Here is a 22,237-nt window from a genome sequence, read left to right on the forward strand (position 1 = left end):
GTGGTGGCTGGTTTTTACAAGCCTCTTGATGCTGGAATCCTTTGTTCTTGCAGCTGTCCATTGTAGGTCAGGGCACAATGTTCCTGTAAACCTCCAAGACAAATGGTTATTCTCTGTTCTGCAACTTTTTATCTCTATAGGAATGGGAAAGTGTTATACCTTTAAAGGTCAGAGACTTAAAAAAGTGCTACTGTGTATATTTCAGGCTATAAGCAACATTCTTTTAATGATTAACTTGTAGCAAAAGCAGCAGGATACAAAAGTTAAAGAAACAGATCCAGTATGGAGTCAGATTTGCTCTTCCCTATCACATCTTCATGGGGTTGGAGGTTAAGGCTGCACAACCTGCCTCCTGTCTCATTGCCTCTGTCCTGTCTCTGGGGCCAGTGGGCGCAGAAGGGACCAGCCTTCCCTCCCAGATGCCTGCAGGTCACCATGCTGCCTGGTGATGTCTCTTCGGCTCCTCCAGCAACCTGGCTCTGTTACCCACCTCTGTCCTCTGGAGGTGGAGGGTGATGAAGGGAGTGGGTTTCTGGTTGAATCCTTTCTTTGAAAATCCCACTATCTTATTTAGAGTACTTGAAACTTCTATCCTTTTGTTGATCACTTTTTTAATGTGTGTAAATTATATCTAAGATAGATTTTGCCATTTTATTTATATATTTATTTACTTATTGAAGTGTGCTTAATTTACAGTTAGTTTCAAGTGTACAGCAAATTGACTCAGTTGTATATACATATGTTTATATAGTTCTTTTTCAGATTCTTTTCCACTATAGATTATTACAAGATACTGAGTATACTTCCTTGTGCTACACAGTAGGACCTTGTTGGCTATCTATTTTATGTATAGTAGTTTGTATCTGCCAATGCCACGTTCTTAATTTATCCCTCCCCTGCTTTGGTAACCATAAGTTTGTTTTCTATGTTTGAGTGTGTTTTGCAAATACATTCATTTTTTTGTACGGGAGTACAAATATCTCTTTGAAACTTTGCTTTCTGTTGTTTTGGGTGGAATTGGTGGGTCCTTTGGTAATTTTATTTTTAGACTGTTGAAGAGCTGCTATACTGTTTTCCTGCTTATTACTTTTGATTTTTTTTACATTTTTTGTTTTTATCTTTTTAATTGAAGTGTAGTTGCTGTACAATATTATGTAAGTTATAGGTGTACAAAATAGTGATTCGTAAGTTTTAAAGGTTACACTCCATTTATAGTTATTATAAAATATTGGCTGTATTCCTTGTGTTGTATAATATATCCCTTGTAGTTTATCCTATTTTCAATTTAATTTCTATTTTATTTTATAGTTTGACAATGTCATGTTAGTTTCCAGAGTACAGCAAAGTGATCCAGCTATATGTACACATATATTCGTGGGGTTGTATGTAGCTTGTGTCTGTACAGCTCTTGGTCACTTCAAGAGCTCATAGTTGCTACTGAGAAATGATTTCCATTTCTCTTGTTGCGTTGGCCCAGAACCCAGATGACAGAATTGAGGTTTTCCTTGGTCTTTCTTGTGTGGATAGGGATATTTTGGGAAACAAGGTTTGGGACTTTAGGTTCTAATCACCAGGTCTCTTTCCAGAATCCTAACAGGAGAGCCATTTGGGGGCTTCCCATGTGGCTCACTGGAAAAGAAGCCACCTGCTAATGCAGGAGACATGGGTTCCCTCCCTGGGTTGAGAAGATCTCCCTGGAGTGGGAAACGGCAACCCACTCCAGTATTCTTGCCTGAAAAATTCCATGGACAGAGGAGCCTGGCAGGCTACAGTCCTTGGGGTCCCAAAGACTTGGACATGGCTGGGAGGCTGATCACACACAAACGCAACAGGAGAGCCAGGGCCGAGCGAGGTGGAAGAGAAATCCCAGCAGACAACCTCAGTGGATGGAGGTGAGCTAGAGGGGAGAGAGGAGGCAGAGTTCCCCGAGGCTGCTCTTGGGAGGACGTTCCTCATTATGAAGAGGAACAGGCTGGGGGGCTATAAAGGATTTGAGTGTGGGAGGGGAAGGGCCCGCTAAGATCCGATAACCCTGTGAACGGGCAGAACCTCTTAGGCTGCTGCAGACGCACGGGGGCAGAGCTGCCTGGAGCCAGAGGGGCTCTTGTGTGGTAAGAAAGGGGCTTGAGGCTCAAAGGATGCTGGTTTTGTTTGCATGCATCTGCGCTGGTGCCTCGGCTCTCAAATCTCTCTTGTTATTAATACCATGCACAGTGTTCAGAGTTAGGACCCCTCAACCCTACCCCCAGCTCTATGCTAATACACGCACACCCCAACCATCCCCACTTCTGCCCCAGGCATCGTTCAGCTTCAGACGCCTGCCACACCTCTTACTCTAGGCCTGTGTGTGTGGCAGAGGAGTGCGAGCGTGTCCCTGTGTGTGTGTGTGTGATAGAGGCCTAGGGAGCTAGGAGGGTGGAAAGTGATCTCATCGTATTCCTTCCGTATAATGTCCCGAGCAAGGAGGACCATCAGCTGTGACCGACCGTGCCTTTGACGGCAGATCCGGCGCTCACTTCATTTATTGTCATGGCTTTTTAGTTTATTTGTGTAAAGTCATGTCATTTTCACAGAGTGGAAAATTGTGTCTTGCTGTTCATTCCCCACTGTTTGGCTTGAGGTTTTTCGGGTGGAATCCACACAGTGGTGACAGCTGGGTAACCCCCAGAAGTGCCCTTTGCAGATAACAGCTCAGGGGCCCCACCACCCACACAGTGGGGGAAATTGTTCCCCCACTGTGTGGGTGTTTTGTTTTTTCTTTTCCTACAAGATTGTAAGAGGGTTTAGATGTTCTTCCTGCCTGTCACAGGGCAGCAACCTGAGGACGCCTGCTCCCTCCTGACGGGAACCCCTGGGCCAGGGTAAACCAGGGGACCTGCTCGCCTTTGGCTCTCGTCCTCTGATACGATGGCGAGGTCACGTGCACCAGCCGCAGGGACGTTTTGCACGTGGCTCTCGTGACCATATTTCTGAGAAAGGCTCATGAAGACGGTATGAGGGCAGCAAAGTGACCCCCGGCAGAACTGTTTTGTTTTGTTTTAATATTTTCTCGTTTTTAAATAAATGAGGAAGGGTGGCTGGATCTAGAGACGATTATACGAAGTGAAGTCAGTCAGGCAAAGACAAATACTGTATGATATCACTTCATTGTGGACTCTCAAATATGATACAAATGAACCCATTTACAAAACAGAAGCAGACTCACAGACATAGAGAATAGACCTGTAAGGTTACCACGGGGACCAGGGGGTAAGCGAGGGATAAACGAGGAGCTTGGGGTTAGCGGAGGCAAACTGCTGTGCGTGAAATAGATGGACAACAAGCTTCTACTGATAGCGCAGGAAAGCTGTATTCAATATCCGGTAATAAACTATAATAGAAAGGAATATGAAGAAGAATGCATATACACACACGCATACATACCAGAAACCAACACAACATCGGAAACCAACCGCTACTTCAATATAAAGAAATAAATGAGGAAGGAAGGGAAGTTTTCACTTGTCTTGTTTTAGTTAAATGGAAAGCCACAGAGTTTCGACTTTTAGATGAAGACTAAAGGTGTATCGTAGGGCTGCCCTGGTGGCTCAGTGGTAAAGAATACGCCTGCAGTACAGGAGACACGGGTTCCACCCCTGGCTCAGGAAGATCCCCTGGAGAAAGAAATGACAACACTCTCCTGTATGCTTGCCTGGGAAATCCCATGCGCAGGGGAGCCTGGCAGACCTACAGTCCATGGGGTCACAAAGAGGCAAACACGACTTAGACACTAAACCACTTCCAAAGGTGTATCATTTTCACAGCTGACTTCTTTCCGTCAATTTCTTTGATAGAATCAGTACCCCATTCAGGCCTGTGCTCTAAGCCTAATCTTAGAGTTGAAGGTACCAACCCCCTAAAAGGCGTTGAGATCCCCTGAGGGCTGGCGAGGGTGGGGAGAATGGGAGACTTGATTGTGATTAGTCCCAGGGAAGTGGCCGAGTTGACAGCTTGATCAGTTCAGAGCTGGACTAAGGTGGGCGCGGCCTCTCACAGAAAAGGCCAGACCCCCTGATTATAGGTTGTTCTGAGACTGCCTCCAGGTACTGGTTTTGAATGAGCCCAGGGGGAAGTGGGCCAAGCAGGAAGTGAAGGAGACCTGTACTTTTGTGTTCTGACTTAGATTAGAAGAAGAGTTTGAAGCTTGTAGATGAAGCAGAGTGGTTATTGAACGGACAGCCTGCATCCATGAACAGATGAAATTGTCGTCTTGAGATGGAAAGAGAGCAGAGGACCGAAACAGGGCCATCAGGCCCCCCGACGTTGATTTCAGACACCTAGCGACTCCCATCTGGAGCTGGTTTGATCTCATGGAGACGCTTATTCTCCGCATTCTGTGAAAATAAACAGAGATGCCTTTCTGGCCTTTTCTCCCTTCTAGGGAATAGTTGTTCCTGTCACTCGGACTCTCTGTCCAACTGTCCCGTTTGTCTGGTTTTCAGACTTCGCACTGAGGCTCCAACTAGATTTATACTCAAAGTTGCCAAGAAATTTATCCAGCCCCCATGGTATTATCCTAAAAGCCACGCCATCTTTTGGAAGGTTGCATTCTTTTTTTTTTTTTTCCTTTATTTTAATTTACAATACTGTAATGGTTTTGCCATACATTGACATGAATCCACCACGGGTGTACATGCGTTCAAAAAACTAATTTATTTATTTTAATTGGAGGACAGTTACTTTACAGAACTGTGACGATTTCTGCCACACATCAACATAAATCGCGATAGGTACACACACATTTCCCCCCATCCTGAAACCCACTCCCTCTGCGTGGTCCCAGAGCACCAGCTGCCGCTTTAGCTTCCTTCTTTAGACAAGCTTAGCACAAAAGATTGCCCCCTGAAGAGCAGCATATGAATATTCAGAGGGTGTCTGAGTTAGATGCTCTGAGTGAGGATGCTGGGGGCTGGGGTTGTACAGCTGAACTCGGCAGGGGGTTGTGGATGTACCTGGTGAGAGGTAGATGCGTTTCAAGGTCCAGGGGAGTAAGGAGTAGATGCGTGTTCCTCTCCATCCCCACGCTGTTTAAAAATTGAAATATAGTCGATTTACAATGTTGAGTTAGTTTCTGGTGTACAGCAAAGTGACTGTGCACCAGAATGCACACACACACACACACACACACACACACACACATATGCTTTTTTCAGATTCTTTTCCATTATAGGTTATTACAGGATATTGAATATAGTTCCCTGTGCGATGCAGCGCTTCCTTGTTGCTTATCTATTTTATGTATCTGCTAATCCCAAACTCATAGTTTATCCTTCTGTCACCCCTTTTTCCCTATGGTAACCATAAATTTGTTTTCTATGTCTGGAGTCTGTTTCTGTTTTGTAAATAAGTTCATGTGTATCATTCTTTTAAGATTCTGCATATAGGTAGTATCATGTGATATTTGCCCCTCTCTGTCTGACTTACTTCACTTAGTGTGACCGTCTCTGGGTCCACCCATGTTGCTGCGAACAGCATTGTTTCATTGCTTTCTAAATGCTTGAGTCGTGTTCTATTTCTGGGCTTCCCTGAGGGCTTAGTCAGTAAAGAGTCCACCTGCAATGCAGAAGACCTGGGTTTGATCCCTGGGTCAGGAAGATCTCCTGGAGAAAGGAATGGCAACCCACTCCAGTATTCTTGCCTGGAGAATCCCCTGACCAAGGAGCCTGGCGGGCTACAGTCCTGGGGTTGCAAAGAGTCAAACACAATTGAGTGACTAACACACACAGTATCCCAATGTGTATGTCTATATACACACCACATCTTCTTTATCTATTCTGCTGTCAGTGGACACTTAGATTGCTTCTGTGTCTCGTTTATTGTCAATGAACCCTGGGGTACATGTATCTTTTCAAATTATAGATTTCATCTTTTCCAAATATATGCCCAGGAGTGGGATTGCTAGGTCATACGGTAACTCTGTTTTAGCTTTTTTTGAGAAACCTCCACACTGTTCTACATAGTGGCTGTGCTGATTTGCATTCCCACCAACAGTGTTGGGGGGTTCCCTTTTCTTCACACCCTCTCTAGCATCTATATTCTATAGACTTTTGGATGATGGCTATTCTGACTGGTGTGAGGGAATGCCTCACTGTAGTTTTTATTTGCATTTCTCTCATCATTAGCAATATTGAGCATCTTTCCGTGTGCCTATTGGCCATCTGTATGTCTTCTTGGGAAAAATGTCTATTTAGATCTTCTGCTCAGTTTTTGATTCTCCATCTGGTGCTTTTGTCTTTTAGGGATCTTCTGGTCTAGGATCCTGGCCATTTCCCCAGTCAAACGTACTCATCACATATCTGTTGCCATCTCCCCAAAATGACCTCTAGGGGAATTTTTTGCCTGCCACCCAAAAGATCTTTCTCAAATACAGATCTGTAATGCCCTTCCCACTCAGGAACTTCCATGGGATTGCTTATGTGGAATAGCGTAAGGAATCCCCTGACCCTTAGTAGGGGATTCCAGACCTCATCCCCAGCCTCTGTCTCCTGCCACTTTGCCACCATTGCCTCCTTCACCCCTTGCTCTGGCATCTTCCTTTGAAGAATTAACTTTCTTCCTGTCCAGCATCAGTGAACTCCTATGCACCCTCCAATGGCCCCGTCTGTGTTATCTCCTCTTCACCGATTTGTCAAGGAGCCATATTCCTTCCTGTTGTAGGTCTCAGGGCTGCTTCTCAGAGCTTTTCCTTTTTGTGTCTTTTCCTTCCTGTCTCAGGCAGCAGGCTGGAGAGGCAGATTACCTTCTTCTTCCTCACAGCACGTGCCCCTCCAGATCAGAATGTGTGTTCTCCACAGCCCAGGCCTCAAAGCCAAGGCCATTTGGCAAAACCATTCTGTGTGAGTGGTCTGGGAGGCACTGGTTGGTCTCTGAAAGATAACCACTGTTTTATTTTCAAGAAGATAAGGCACCCAACTCAATTTGATCAACGCAGCTCAAGTGAAAATGTAGAAACATAAACAAGTGGGACTTCCCTGGTGGTCCACTGGTTAAGAATCCGCCTTCCAATGCAGGAGACGTGGGTTCAGTCCCCGGTCAGGAAACTAAGATCCCACGTGCCGCGGGGCTACTGAGCCCATTGGCCACAGCTACATGCACTCTAGGACCTGCACACCACAATTGGAAAGAATCCCACATGCTATTACCAAGACCTGGCACAGCCAAAAATAAATAAATAGAAGCGTAAGCATAAATGTTTTGTGTAATGATAAGCTCATTCCAAAGTGACAGTTCAAAAATTTACATATCAAGGCAAAAGACTTAGAATAGCCAAAGCAATTTTGCCAAGAAACAGAGCTGGAAAAGTTGTACTTCCTAACTTCAGGACTTATCCTAAAGCTACAGTTGTTAAGATAGCGTGGTATTGGTGAAAGACAGGTATATAGGTCAATGGAAGACAGTGACATCTACAAGTAGACCCACACATGAATGATCAACTGATTGGCACAAAAGCGCCAAGGTAACCCAACAAAGAAAGAAAAATCAAAACCTCAAAGTCTCAACCTGTTCCTTACAACTTGTATAACAACGAGCAAAAGTGGGTCATGAGCCTAAAGTAAAAGCAATAAGTAAAAACTTTATAGAAGAAGACATAGTAGGAAAATCTTGTGACCTTGGGCCAGGCAAAGGTTGCTTCAGACACAAAAAGCATAAAGTATAAAAGTTGGTAAAATGGATTTTATCAAAGTTAAAAACATCTGTGCTGTGAAAAACCACTGCTAAGAAACAAAAAGACAGAAAAACAAACCAGAAAAAAATATTTTCAAAACACTTATCTGATCAAGGACTTGCATCCAGAATACATGTAGAACTCTCACAAGTGTTTGACAGGAAAGCAATTTAATAAGTGGGCAGAAATTCTTGAACTGGTATACTTGACCCCAGAAGAGCTGCAGACGGCCAGTCAGCCTATGAAGAGCAGTTCAGCATCATTAGTCATTAAGGAAATCCAAATTAAGGACACAATGAGACGCCATTATGCATATATCAGAATGGCTTAAATAGAAACAAGCACAACAATGAAGCACAAAACGCAGAAACCCTGATGATATGAAAGTGCTGATGAGGACTTGGAGAAGCAGCAGCTCTCATCCTTTGCTAGCGGGAAGGAAACTGGTGTGGCAGTTTTGGAAGACACTGCGGTAGTTTCTCGCAGTTAGTTGCTCAGTCATGTCCGCCTGTTTGGGACTCCGTGGACTGTAGCCCGCCAGGCTCCTCTGTCTGTGGAATTCTCCAGGCAAGAGTACTGGAGTGGGTTGCCATTTCCTCCTCCAGGGGATCTTCCCGACCCAGGGATCGAACCTGGGTGTCCTGCATTGGCAGGCACATTCTTTACAGTAACAGTTACCTTACTGTATGACCCAGTGACTCTACTCCCAGACTGTACTGCGACAAGAGAAATGAAAACAGTTACCCACACCAAGACTTCTAAGCACACGGCCACAGCATCTCTAGTCACAGTAGCCCCAAATGGAAAACAGTCCTTACTGTCCTTCACCCAGGAAGTTGGATAAACAAACCTCTACGTCCCATATTTCACTGGCACATCTGTACCTGAAATATGACTCAGTAGTAAAAAGGCACCCTGTGGAATGAAAGAAGCCAGATTCAAAAGCACAAACTGTATGATTCCATTTGTATAGCATTCTGAAAAAGGGAGAACTATAGGGAAGAATGGGCTTCTGAGGTGGCTCAGAGGTAAAGAATCCACCTGCCAGTGCAGGAGCTGTGGGTTCAATCCCTGGGTCAGGAAGATCCCCTGGAGAAGGAAATGGCAGCCCACTCCAGTATTCTTGCCTGGGAAATACCATGGACAGAGGAACCTGGTGGGCTGCAGTCATTGGGGTTGCAAAGAGTTGGACATGATTGGGCGACTGAGTGTGTGCATACACACACACACACACACACACACACGCACACACACACAGGGAAGAAAACAGGTCAGTGGTTGTCATGGTTGAGTGTGGGGTTGAGAAGGTGACATGAGGGATTTTTGGCGGGGAAGGTAGACATGATATTCTAAATTTTGGTGGCAGTTGCAAGACTGTACATGTTTGTCAAACCTCAGAACTATTTCCGTCGAAATAGATAAAGCAAACTGTAGAGGGGTTAGAATGACCGAATTCATGCATCACACAAGGTATTGTTAGAGTATTGAAACATCAATTTGTTTAAAAACTTCCTGTTGTTTTTGAACAGAAGCTGCTTCAGTTTCAGCAAAATTTAATTCAGCTGAGAAAAAACTAAAGCTATGAGCTTTCAAATAGAAAAAAGCACCAGCCTCACAACTTTCAGAACAGTTATCAGAGACTCAAAAGACACACCTTGGAGGCAACAAAAGAGGAATCTTTCAAGAAATGCTGCATCACCAACCAACTGGAATGAAACAGAGAATCATGTGTTGAGGAACATGGAAAACAATAAGTCCAGGATAAAAACTAAATTTAGTACAGGTAGATTTTATGAAGAAGCTTTTAGGACTATGCAGACTAATTTTCTTAACTAAAGTTTTCCTCACATGATATATGATAAAAGTCTATATCTAAGTAAATATAATGTTTTCAGTGAAAAAAAAAAAGTCATAGAACTGTAACACCGAGAATGTGTGAATTTCACGTTGAACTAGAGAGTGAAAGTTGGAGAGAGCCCAGGCCCCTCTAAGCGCTGAGACCACCGAGTCTGAGGCCGCAGGGACAGTCCTGGTTCCACGTGCTTCAGGCTGCTGTCTCAGGGGCTCTGCCTTTGGATTTAGGCTATGTTTTGTGTGCTCAAAATGAGGCATCCATTCCCTTATTTTGCTCCCGTCACCATCTACAGTAAGGAGAGTGGACACCTCTAATGAGATGCAGTTTAACTGGCTGGTCTTTTAAAGCTGTTTCGCAGATGTGGTCAGGACTTCAAAATGTTTTAAAAATTTATTGTTTGACTGCCCTGCATCTTCATTGCTTTGCAAAGGTTTTCTCTAGTCACGGCGAGCAGGGGCCACTCTTCATGGCGGTGTGCGGGCTTGTCATTGCTGTGGCTTGTCATTGCTGTGGCTTCTCCTGTTGTGGAGTATGGGGCCTAGGGAATGTGGGCTTGAGTAGTTGAGGCACCTGGGCTCCAGAGCGCAGGCTCAGGAGTTTTGGGGCACGGGCTTAGTTGCTGCATGGCGTGTGGGATCTTTCTGGGTCAGGGAATGAACCCACGTCTCCTCCTCTGGCAGGCGGATTCCTATCCACTGCACCACCAGACACGTCCCTGCAGGCCTTTTTAGATCCGAAGGTGCTGGATGGGGCAGCTCAGCAAGAGGCAATTTGATTTGACCTCATTCTTCCCCCACAAGGCTGCTGCCAGGGCAGGGAGCGCTGGAGGGGCCACCAGGGTTTGGTGCTCGCTCTCCATCCCCGGGCCCTCTGGCCACTAAGGGATGCTGGGATGACACGCTGGGCTGGGCTGGCTCCCTCCATTGGGGAACAGAGGCCCCAGTGCAGGTGCCTGGGGTTATGTTCCGAGAGGCACTGCCCACCTCATCCATCTGCAAAACTCCTTGGCTGAGACCTGGGGTCCAGGCTGCAGCGGCTTCTAGATCTCGCTGGTGAGAAGGTAGTGAGAAGACCGCTCTGTATTCCACCTCCAGCTGCTCGGGCGAGTGTGGCAGGGGTCACCCGAACTCCCACTTGGTTGACTGCTCCAGACGGTGTGCAGGGCACCCGGCACCCAATGAATGGGGCACCCTCTACACAGAGAACTGAGCTGGATGAAGTCCACCAGTGAGATTTTCATCATTCTTAGAGAAACAGGTGCTCTGCCCAGCTTGGGGCTACTGAGCAGGCCAGTGCTTATGGCAGCCCCAATGCATGAGGGCACATGCAGGGTCTTCTATGTATTCCTTTGATCAGTGCCCTAATGCCCTGGTCCAGCGGGTCATGTGGCAGTGGGCATGCTTCACCCATTTGATGGGAGCAGCGTTTGCTAAGGCCGTGTTAGTATTTCCGTTAAGTGGGACGGGGCCTGGGGTTCTCTGTTCAGGCTGACGCCTTGAGGAGCGTGGCACACCCGAGGCTTCTCTGTGGCTTGACCTGCAAGCTGGACTGAAGGTTCTACACACCTTCATCCTCAAGGGTGTTCTCAAGTTTCTTTTTTTCTTTTTTTTCTTTCTTGTTAATATTTGTTAGCTTAACCCTGTTTCTTTCTCCTTTTTAGATAACCTGTTTATTTTATTTTGGGGTCTTCATCACTACCCGCAGGCTTTTCTCCAGTGGCAGGGAGCAGCGGCTCCTCTTCGTTGTGTTGTGGGGGCTTCTCCTTGTGGGGGCTTCTCTTGTTGCGGAGCACAGGCTCTAGGTATGCGGGCTTCAGTAGCTGGGGCTCCTGGGTCCAGTGGTAAAGAACCTGCCTGCCAATGCAGGGGACAAAAGAGACATGGGCTCCATCCCTGAGTTGGGAAGATTGCCTGAAGGAGGGGATGGCAACCCACTCCGGGATTCTTGCTTTGAGAATCCCACGGACAGAGGAGCCCGGTGGGCTACAGTCAGTAGGGTCCTAAAGAGTTGGACGTGACTGAAGTGACTTAGCACACAGGGGTTTTAGAGCAGGAGCTCAGTAGTTGTGGCACAGGGCCTTACTATCGCCAGAGCTTTTAGGATCTTCAGACCAGGGATCGAACCTGTGTCCCCAGCATTGGCAGACAGATTCCTATCCACTGTACCACCAGGGAAGTTCCTGTTTCTCAAGCTTTAATGCAGTTTGATTGGCGAAAGGTAATCCTGAGACTGTTATGCTAGCCACAGAAATTCTAGGTTCACCTCCTTTGAGTCATCAAGGTACCTTGTTTATGAAGCTGTTGTGTGTGAATGACATTTTGGCCTCTTCTGTGACTCAGACTGTGTGGACATCAAAAATTCTGCAGACTGTAAATTGCACAGGGGAATGGCCCTCCAGGGCACCTGGGGTTCCTCCTGAAGGGGATCCTCCTGCATGCCATCTGCTGTGGGCCCAGTGCAAGAGGAATTGTGCCAAGGCAGCTTTTTTTTTGTCTTCCTGACGTGTCTTACCACTTGACCGTGTTTCCTGCTGAGGTTGGTAGGGCGTCAAGTGCCATGCAGAGAAGTGAGAATGTGAATTTATGCACCCCCATCCTTTATAAGGTAGACGGGACTACTGCTCGAAGTGGCTCGCTCTGTTATGCCAGACAGTCTCTGCCTCCTGGGAGCCTGTGGGGGTGGAGGTGGTGATGGGAGCTCGAGGCATGGAAGGAGCTTTATGTCCTCGTGTGGAGGTCTCCTGATGGCCACGGCGTTTCTCGTCTGGAGAGCAAGCTGCTGTCTCATCCTCACCCCCATCCGTGTTGGTCTCCCACTTTGTAGCACATGTGTGGTTATTTATTTACACCCCAAGACCAGTGGTTTTACACTGGGGTGATTTTACTTCCCAGGGATATCTGGTGACATTTTCGGTTGATCCAGGAAGGAGGTGGGGTACCACTGGCATCCATGGCCAAGGATGCTGGGGATTATCCCACAAGGCACATGGCAGTCTCTCCCCACGAAGAGCTGTCTGGCCTCAAATGTGGACAGTCCCAAGGTGGAGAAAGACTGGGAGCCTCTCAAGGCCAGCAGAGTATTCATTCCTCTTCCCGTCCTCAGGGCTGGCAGGTATCAAGTACCCAGTAGCAGAGATTGAGTCAAATCTGTTATTAAGAGGCCCATGAGCTATGCTGGCTTATGTGTTGACGAAACACCAGCTAATATTCCCTGAAAATCGTTTGGTTCTATTTTATCTTTTTGCTTGTTTGTTTAAACATAGAAACTAAATCAGGAGAGAATGGTGGTGGTTGTTGTTTAGTCACTAAGTCGTGTCTGACTCTTTGTGACCCCATGGACTGTAGCCCGCCAGGCTCCTCTGTCCATGGGATTTCCCAGGCAAGAATACTGGAGTGGGTTCCCATTTCCTCCTCCAGGGGATATTCTCAACCCAAGTCTCCTGCTTGGCAGGTGGATTCTTAACCAATATGGGAAGCCCATATTGTTGCATGGTGGTGGGGGGGAGGTGGTCCCTGGAGATGACTCATGTGGCTTACAACCTTGTTCCAGCCCCAGCCCCTGGGGAAGGGTGTTTGTTTGTAATTAAATTAAATGATTAAATTAAATTAAATGATGATGTTTGTGCTGGAAGGGCAGGCTATGCTGATAGAAAATTTCCATCTAAAATAAATTTACTGATGTGAAAACTGAGTTGATTTATGGAAGCATGTTAAGGAGACTTCAGGTGGTGTGTTGATATCATGGAAGCCATCCACAAGGGGTGTCCATGAGTTAGAGGTCTAGAAAGCCTGCTCAATCCCAGGGGAGTGGGGACCCCTTCTCACGTGATCCAGGAGGGACCAGGGTTTTCTGAGTTTTCATTTTGTCCCTTGAGAAGAGGAGGGAGCAGTGGCCCTTGTCTGTCTGGTGCAGTGTTATGAATTCAGAGACCGCTGTTCTGCTCACCTGGTCCCTCAGCCTCCCCGACCCCAATCTCTCATGCCTGATGTAGGGCTTGGGGCCAGGAGCTGGGGGGAGGAACCACCAACCTGGGTTCCAAGAAACTCTTTCCCAGTTGAGAGAGTTGACTGACCCCGAGGAGCCTTTCATTCTGAAGGAAAACCTTTCAGTGACTTCTTTTTATTAATTTTCTTTTAAAAAAAAATTATTTATTTATTTATTTGTTTTTCCTTTACAATACTGTATTGGTTTTGCCATACATTGACATGAATCTGCCACGGGTGTACATGAGTTCCCAATCCTGAACCCCCCTCCCACCACCGTCCCCATATCATGTTTTCTTTTTTTAAGTTAATTTTTATTGGAGTATAGTTGGTTTACCTTGTTGCGGTAGTTTCAGTTATACAACAACGTTGATCAGTTATACATACACTTTTTTAATATAAATGTATTTATTTTAATTGGAGGCTAATTACTTTACAATATTGTACTGGTTTTGCCATATATTGACATGAATCCACCACAGGTGTACATGTGTTGATCAATTATACGTATACTTTTTTAAGATTTTTTTTCTGTATTTGTCATTACAGAGTACTGAGTAAAGTTCTCTGTGCTATACAGCAGGTTCTTATTAGTTATCTATTTTAATAGTAGTGTGTGTCTATGTCAATTCTAATTTCCAGATTTATCCCTTTCCCTTCCCCCGCTGGTAACCATAAGTTTGTTTGTTTTCTACATCTGTGATTCTGTTTCTGTTTTTTAAGTAAGTTCATTTGTACCATTTTTTATTTATTTTTTATTTATTTATTTATTTATTTTTAAAATCTTTAATTCTTACATGCGTTCCCAAACATGAACCCCCCTCCCACCTCCCTCCCCATAACATCTCTGTGGGTCATCCCCATTTTTTAAAGGATCTTCTTTTTAATCACATACTCTTTGTGATGAAAGTTGATGGGGAGAAAGGAATATTAGGCATTAGAGCTAAGCCTGTTCATAGAAAAGGAAATTGTGTTGCTTTTTCTTTATACTTGTTACTTTTTTGTATACCTGAAACAGGGTAAAAGAAAAAAAAAAAGTGGTACTACTAGTTACTAGCAGTTAACCTTGACCTAGAAGCCAGTCTTGATATGGATGAAATGGAAGTATGCCATGCTTTAGACACTGTCGACATCTCCATTTAAGTCTATTAGCCCCTAAGATAAGTATTACTGATTCTGTTTTACAGGCTCAGAGAGGTTGGGGAATTTGACCAAGGCCACACAGCCACTTAATAAAGACCGGGCTCTTTACGATATATTAGGAACCCCCACTAACCTGTGAATACAATATACCATTTGAGAAAATGCTCCAAACAAATCACAGAGCATCTTTACATGAGAAGATACAAGATACACCTGATTGATGGTCAATGATATAAACTACAGCTGTCCCTCTGTGTCCTCAGATAATGAATTATAGGAGCCCTCGGGATACTGAGATCCAAGGATGCTCATGTCCTGTCCATGTAAACAGTATTTGCATAGAACTTATGCACGTTTCCTATATGCAGTGTACATGCTATGTATATAGCTCCTGGCATGCAGCAAATTCAAGTTTTGCTTTTTGGAACTTTACGGAATTTTTTTCAAATATCTTTGATCTATTGTTGGTTGAATCCACCAGCGTGGAACCTGCAGATTCTTAGGACTGGATGTACACAATGTGTAATTGTGTCTGACTCTTTGCGACCCCATGGACTGTAGCCTCCATGTCCTTGGGATTTCCCAGGCAAGAATACTGGAGTGGGTTGCCATTTCCTTCTCCAGGGATCTTCCCCACCCAGGGATCGAACCCGTGTCTCCTGCATTGGCAGGCAGATTCTTTACCACTGAGCCACCTGGGAAACCCAGATGTACACAATATGTTCCATGAAATAAGAGAGAAGGCCTTGTATGCTAAAGGGATATACAAGGTAAATCTCAAGTCTTGCTTAGAACAACAGCTATGCTGATTTTACTCAGATGCTGCTAAGACTATCTGATAATTCTCCCTATGTGTCAGTCTTCTTTATCCATTCTTGTCTTGTTGCACTGAGTTATTTTGTATCAAGCAGGATGCCTTTAGCTATGAGTAACAGGAAACCCTGGCTGACCTGTCTTAAGTGGTAAGTGGGTTGTTTTCTCACTTACTGATTCCTGACATGAGGCAGTTTCAGGGTGGTTATTCATGAGTGCCGAGGCATCCTCAGGGACCAAGGTTGCTTTGATCCTTCCTCTCTGCAATCCTCAGCATGTTGGTGTTGTCTTTGACTGACTCCCTCATGGTGACAAAATGACTGCTGAGGTTCTTGCTGTCACATGCTGATACAACAACATTTTGCAGAAGAGTGTCTATATGTCACTTTGTAGCAGTTACTTTTTTCCCCCAAAATCCTTCAAGAAACCTCCCCTAATCTCTCATTGGCCAGATTAAGTATCTGTCCATTCCTAAGGCCATCACTGAAAAGGTGAGTTGGTTTAATGAAGCACAGTGACCCCGTGGAGGAGGGTGATGACATGAATAAAAACTGGGACTCTAATACTAAGGAGGGTCGGAAGAGGAATTGGACCACAACTGGAAATGTTGCATATTTAAAACATTTTTCTTATGGCAAATTTCATACGCCAGGGGTATAGCATAGGTAATTCCCAAATACTCATCTCCTGGTTTTTAGTTATTAATATTTTGACAATTTAATTCATCTCTGTCCTGCCCTTCTTCTGCTGGAGTACTTTAAAAGGAATTCCAGATATATCATTTTTATGTGCTTTGTATATATATTGTTGTTTAGTTGCTAAGTCATGTCCAACTATTTGTGACCCCATGAACTGTAGCCCTAACCCCATGGACTGTAGCCCACTGGGCTCCTCTGTCCATGGGATTTCCAGGCAAGAATACTGGAGTGGGGTGCCATTTCCTTCTCCAGGGGCTCTTCCTGACCCAGGGATTGAACTCGCGTCTCCTGCATTGGCAGGTGGATTCTTTACCACTGAGCCACCAGGGAAGCTCGTATGTATTGAGTCCTTTCTATATGCTTGGTCACTCACCAAAGAGGAAAGCTGTTTCAGGGACAAGAGATTAGTGAAGACTGACCCGGGATTAACTACCTTTTTGCTAAAGAGAAAAGACTAAATCCCTTGAAACGAAGGAGCACGCAGTATCCAGGGATCAGGGTTTTCTCCCCAGCTTTTGTTCTGGCTGCATCTGGAGTCCTTGGAAAATGAGGAAACAGGTGTCCTGGGAAGATGGGGGAGCTGGGGGAGGGTCCCTCCTGCCCTCCTTGTCAGACATGGAAGGTGAGTGGAAGTGCAGCATCTCATTTGTCATTTCCACTCTCCGGCGGATGAGGCGAATGCTTTCTAAGAGTGGGTTTTGGTTTGATGGCACCTGTTTCTTCATGTTAATAGCCTTCTGGGGTGAGATGGAGCTGGGTGACGTCACCTGCAGGTGCGGGAGCCCGCGGCAGCGGTCTGCCGCCTGGCGTGTGTTTCCCTGGGTGCTGTGAGCCACATCTGCTCTTGACTGTGAGGGCGTATTTGCCAGCAGGCTAAAGAAAGAGATGTTTTTAACCAGAACAGAAAGTCAGAGGTAACGAGTTGACTCTGGGCTGGGTTGTAAACACACGTACTCTCCTTATGACTTTAGCTTATTTCATTTAGTTATGGAACAAAAGACATGTGTTTATTTTTTCTTTCAAGTATCACCATGTCAGTAAGAGTCTGTTTCCACGTACCCTTTTCTGTATTTCTTGAACCCACCTGTTCTAGTATAGGTTTAAAAGACCCCCTCTTCCTCCGCAAGCCTGCCTTCTGGTGTTCCTTTGGTTTGTGAGCATTGGCTCCTTTGAAGAGAGCTCACATGCTTCAGAGGGGGCAGTCCCTGTGTATATAACATCAAAAGCAATTCACCATTTCTCTAAATCCGCTTCTCATTTCTGCAGGACAATTAAAGGTCACATTGCAAAGCTGAATCAGTTATAGCTTCGCGTTCAACCTGAGCTGATGTTATCTACCTGGGCTGGGTAAAATGTTAGTGTTTGCACAGTGAGTTTTAAAACAGAAGTCTTTTGCATAACTGTATTTGAAAAATCTTAAAGAAAAGAGAAAGAGAATGGAGTAATGATATGAGAGGATGCCACCTGACTCAATATTTTGGTAACCCAGCTGGCTCTTGGAGCAGTCCCACTGTTCTTCGCAGAACTTTCTAGAATATGAGTATTGTGGTTGTGGTTGGGTGCCCTCTGCTTGGTGCGCTGTGCATTTCGGTGCTATGTGAGAATCCATCTGACCCCAATACATTTCATTTGACACGCACAGCTGGGTTGCTGGCACATGGTGCAGGCCGTTAAAGAGAATGCTAAAGAAAACACAGACCATCTATTCATCAGATCACTGTGAAAGGGGGATTCACCGGGGCAGCCTCGAGCAGGCGTTCACCTGTGGGGGAGGGAGGGGGGCCCACTGGGCTCCCAGGAGCAGGAAACACAGCTGCCATTGACCTCTGATGTGTCCTATGGCCAAGCGGTTGGCCAAATGTGAAACCTGATGGCATCTCCAACTTGTGGAATCTTACTTTAGGGTGCTTTGCAAACAGGAGGGTTGGATGGCTGGGCTGATCTCTTATTTGCTATGCGTATGCGCTTCCCAGGTGGCGCTAATGGTAAAGAACCTGCCTGCCAATGCAGGAGACGTAAGAGACACAAGTTTGATCCCTGGGTTGGGAAGGTCCCCTGGAGGAGGAAATGGCAACCCACTCCAGTATTCCTGCCTGGGAAATCCCATAGACAGAGGAGCCTGGCAAGCTACAGTCCATAGCGTTGCAAAGCATCAGACGTGACTGAAACAACTTAGCACAATGCTCCCCAGGTGCTTGGCACCCAGTGGGAACACTGACCAAAACCTTTGCATGGGAGTGATATATCTGGCCCTGGGGACCATGCTGGGTCTCCCCGAGTGCCCCTCAGTCTCACCAGAGACAGGAGAGAGGAGGCAACTTCTAGATTCCTTGGGAAACCTTTGTTCAGCCACAAGGATGTTCCAACAATCTCAGCCCAGTTCACGCAACTTGCTTAGCCCTCAACACACCGTCGTCTTTTTGCTTCCTTGGGGCGTTTTTGCACAAGGCAATGCACGCCTGGCACAGAGCCCCTGGGAGGAGGCAGCTGGGCTTATCTGAGTCTTGGGGACAATGGAGCTGGTGGATTAAAATGTCTTCCTGAGGGGAACTTCTCTGGTGGTCCAGTGGGTAAGACTTCACCTTCCAAGGCAGGGGGTGCGGGTTCGATCCCTTGTTGGAGAGCGAAGATCCCACGTAACTTGCAGCCAAAACAAACAGAACAGCCCTGGTTTTACACCTGTTCTTTTATCTGGTGCAGCAGGCTTTCCACTGGTGTCTGTGTGCATGAGCTTGTCGCCTAGACAGCCATTCTGTAATCCTGTGTAAAGGCTGGGGCAGGCCCCTTATCACCTCCACTGTGGTAAGAGGCTGCGGTGTCTTGAATAACATCACTTGTCCTGAGTGACATCATCCCTTTCAGGGCATCCACTTTGAGCCTGACCTAGGCTGAGATGTGGCCTCTGACCCCAGCTGGTCCACCGTGTGTACTTAACTCAAGACTGTGGATCTTAGTGCAGAAGGTGGGATGCTGGGGGAACCTAAGAGCCTTCCTCTGTGCTTAGAGCTCCACCCAGCTCTGCACTGTAGGGACCAGGAAGTTTGGAGAGGCAGGCTTGGGTTCTTATCTGTTCCTCTGCTCCATAGCTGGGTGATTCTGTGCAGGGCAAGCCTGACACAGAGCACCCAGGAAACCACAGCTGGGCTTATCTGCGTCTTGGGGACCACATATTGAGCTAGTTGATGAAAATGTCCCCCTGAGGGGACTTCCCTGGCAGTCCAGTGGTTAAGCCTTTGCCTTCCAATGCAGGGGGTGTGGGTTTGATCCCTAGTCAGGGAGCTAAGATCCTCAAATTCCACACTCCTAGAGACCAAAAGACCAAAACAAAAACAACAGAATCAATGTTGTAACATTCAATAAAGACTTTAAAAATGGTCCATATCAAACAAAATACAATGTCTCCCTTGACCCCTGGGCTCCCCTATTCTCCCAGTGGAAGCGATTCTGGATATGAGTGTACTGTCGAACCAAAGTTGACAGTAAATTCTACAAGGGTTGCTAGAAGTCTCAAGCTATTCTGTTTCAGAAATGGATTTGTTTCAGTATTGTTTGACAAAATGTTCATGCCTCCAAAACCAAACCAGGTTCCAGGCTCATAAGGCACTTTCAGAAACCCTTTGCTTTCCTTTTAGTTGCTTACCAAGCTCAAGTGAAATTCTGCAGCATATTAAGACTAGAAACAACAAAAACAAAACCAAGAAACCTCAGTCTAGGAGTAAGCAAGCTCCGGGAGATGGTGAAGGACAGGGAAGCCTGGTGTGCTACAAGTCCGTGGGCTCGCGAAGAGTTGGATGTGACTGTGCGGCCGAGCAGCAACAAGAACCTTGGCAGATACAGCTTGACAGGGTGGACTTGAAAACAAACACCACCAAAACCCAAACCTCTGAAAACGTGTGTGGCTTTTCCCACTGGGACAGCAGTGTAGGGTATCTGTTTGCTTAGCTGACCTCTGGGAAAGACCAGGGTGATACGCCCTCCCTGGTACTTTCGATGCTTTATTGATTCCCTGCCCGTTCCCCCTTCCTCACATTTGTTCTGCTTCCTGACCTAGAATGGGGGAAACTAAAAGTCTAACCCTGGCCACATTATTAAACTGGGATTGTGGAAATTGGCACAGGGTAGTTGATGGGAATTTCAAAACACAGGGTGGGGACTTCTGCTCTGACAAAGATGGAACGAAAGCCCTCTCTGTCTTTTGGAGGTCACTAATCCCATGTTTGCACCTTATTGTCATTACGTAATGTCTGAAACACTTGGAGTTATTTCCAATTAGTGGGTTTAAGTGCATCTTGCTTTCTGAGCTGGTGACCCCTCAGTGTTTGTTTAGTGGGATTTTCTCGCCAGGCTTCACCTTGCTGCCCATTGTTTGACTGTCAGGGCGTCTCAGCTGCTCTGGTGACCCTGTCAGGAATGTCCGTGTTGTGAGACTTGGGGAACTGTTGTGAATTTCGTGATGACAGATGGCAGATGTATAAAGGGCACCTCTCGGGCTCTGTGAAAAGGGATTTGAGTTCTCAGAATTGTTTCCCCGCCCCCCCCCCTCCCCCGTTTCTCTATTCTGGGGCATGTCTGGGATTGCTAGCAGAGTTGTGATGTGGCCCATTGAGAATTGCGAGGCCTGGGAGGCCGAGAGCCCTTGTGTGTCGCACATACCTACTCGGGGACACATGTGTCCCTCCCAGGCCACCCAGACTGGCCTCAGCAGACCCCACGGGCTCGGCCACTTGCTCTGTTGGAAAAGTAGGCTCTTCCGTGCATCACTGGGGTTTCATTCAGGCAGGACTTCTGTCTGATTTCTGAAGATGGATGGGAGGGCAGAATGATGGAGGAAGAGAGCAAAAGGAGCCTCTTAGGTTCTGCTTCTGAACAGGCATTTGTAACAGCTGCTTCCCCTGCTCCAGCTGAGACTTAAAAACTAAAAATAACACTAACATATGACCCAGCAATCCCACTCCTGGGTGTATATCCAGAGAAATCTATAATTAAAAAAGATACATGCACCCCTATGTTAATAACAGCACTAGTCACAATAGCCAAGATGTGGGAACAACCTAAATGCCCATCAACAGAGAAATGGATAAAGAAGACGTGGATCAGATATACAAAGGAATGTTACTCAGCCAGAAAAAGGGATGAAATTACGCCATTTGCAGAGACGTGGACGGACCTAGAGACTGCCATACAGAGTGAAGTAAGTCAGAGAAAAGCAAATATCATATATTAATGTCTATATGTCACCCTGCTTATTTAACTTCTATGCAGAGTACATCATGAGAAACGCTGGGCTGGAAGAAGCACAAGCTGGAATCAAGATTGCCGGGAGAAATATCGATAACCTCAGATATGCAGATGACACCACCTTTATGGCAGAAAGTGAAGGGGAGCTAAAAAGCCTCTTGATGAAAGTGAAAGAGGAGAGTCAAAAAGTTGGCTTAAAGCTCAACATTCAGAAAAGGAAAATCATGGCATCTGGTCCCATCACTTCATGGGAAATAGGTGGGGAAACAGTAGAAATAGTGTCAGACTTTATTTTGGGGGGCTCCGAAATCACTGCAGATGGTGACTGCAGCCATGAAATTAAAAGACACTTACTCCTTGGAAGAAAAGTTATGACCAACCTAGATAGCATATTCAAAAGCAGAGACATTACTTTGCCGAGTAAGGTCCGTCTAGTCAAGGCTGTGGTTTTTCCTGTAGTCATGTATGGATGTGAGAGTTGGACTGTGAAGAAGGCTGAGTGCCGAAGAATTGATGCTTCTGAACTGTGGTGTTGGAGAAGACTCTTGAGAGTCCCTTGGACTGCAAGGAGATCCAATCAGTCCACTCTGAAGGAGATCAGCCCTGGGATTTCTTTGGAAGGAATGATGCTAAAGCTGAAACTCCAGTACTTTGGCCACCTCATGCGAAGAGTTGACTCATTGGAAAAGACTTTGATGCTGGGAGGGATAGGGGGCATGAGGAGAAGGGGATGACAGAGGATGAGATGGCTGGATGGCATCACGGACTCCATGGACGTGAGTCTGAGTGAACTCCGGGAATT

At 46.1% G+C, this 22,237-nt stretch overlaps 1 protein-coding gene across 1 annotated transcript in view; it reads left to right on the forward strand.

The window, feature by feature from the left end:
* ACOXL (acyl-CoA oxidase like) overlaps positions 1-22,237 on the forward strand; it is a 360,670-nt gene that overhangs the window by 97,618 nt on the left and 240,815 nt on the right. The window lies entirely within an intron of this gene.

The sequence above is a fragment of the Capricornis sumatraensis genome, chromosome 1 (assembly GCF_032405125.1).
Source record: "Capricornis sumatraensis isolate serow.1 chromosome 1, serow.2, whole genome shotgun sequence".
Lineage (NCBI taxonomy): Eukaryota > Metazoa > Chordata > Mammalia > Artiodactyla > Bovidae > Capricornis > Capricornis sumatraensis.